The sequence below is a fragment of the Tigriopus californicus genome, chromosome 12 (assembly GCF_007210705.1).
Source record: "Tigriopus californicus strain San Diego chromosome 12, Tcal_SD_v2.1, whole genome shotgun sequence".
Taxonomy (NCBI): Eukaryota; Metazoa; Arthropoda; class Copepoda; order Harpacticoida; family Harpacticidae; genus Tigriopus; species Tigriopus californicus.
The window spans coordinates 8,312,189-8,313,246 of record NC_081451.1 but is presented as its reverse complement, the minus strand read 5'-3'; positions in this window follow the sequence as shown (position 1 = coordinate 8,313,246).

Sequence of the window (1,058 nt, the reverse complement as noted above, 5' to 3'; positions counted from 1 at the left end):
GATGGATAGATGGATGGTTTGCTCGTGAAAGCGAGAGGGCACCAGAAATTGCGAAGTGTCTGGAAGGATCAGAGGGCACAGAAACTGGGACTTTCCGACTCAACGTCTGGTTGAATGGGCTTTGTGACTACTCACCCACTTAAGGGTTCTCCTTGTTCAAGGTGAAGGAGTTTGTCATTTGGGGAATGTAGAAAAATGGTTTCAAGCCCAAAAAGTGAAAGAGAAACTCTGTAAGCAAGGATGTAGCTTGACAACTGGATTTGTAGATTGATTGAAGATCCTGGAGATTGATCACCCATGCTTATTCCACGGTCAATTAGGACCATTGTCTGTGCAATGACATTAAATAAATCCGATCTTGCGTAAAAGGTTCTAGAATACTATGTCCGTGCCACGTAATGTTTTGGGATTAATTTGAATCTTGTGAGAAGACTAGGCACACCAAACGTGCTCAAAGAACGAACACTATATTTGCAAAGAGAAGAAACTTAGAAGTATCTACTCCGTGATTTTAGTATATATTCGCATTGGTGAAAGATGATCGTCAATTGTAGTTTTATTTCTTTCACCGCTATAAATAAGTGACACCAAATTATGACATTTATGGTGTCAGTGCTTTTGGTCCAACTAGCAACTTCATGTTCAAATTGCATTTCTTGTTAACACGTATTTGCTTTTGAAATTGCCAACCAGTTATTTGAGATTGGAATTTCTTTCTTCAGCAGAAATTCGTTCTTCCAAAATAACTTGGAGATAAAGCAAAGAAGTCAATTCCAATTAATTAATGTCTTTGCTTTCCCTTGATCAGACGCAAAATCAAGAAGTACAATGTAGACGGTAAATTTGATTTTTCTTCTTCTGCTCCTCTCTTCATTGTACTCTGTTTATTGGAAATGCCAATCCAAAAAAAGAGCGGAGTTGTGTGGAAACCACAAAAGGTAGAAATAATGGGGAAAAAATCTACCATCAAAAGGCATGATAGTATATAATCTTGGACATTCTGGTTTATTATTGTCAATCATCAGTCTTCACTTTTTCTATATTCTAGGCTATTTTTT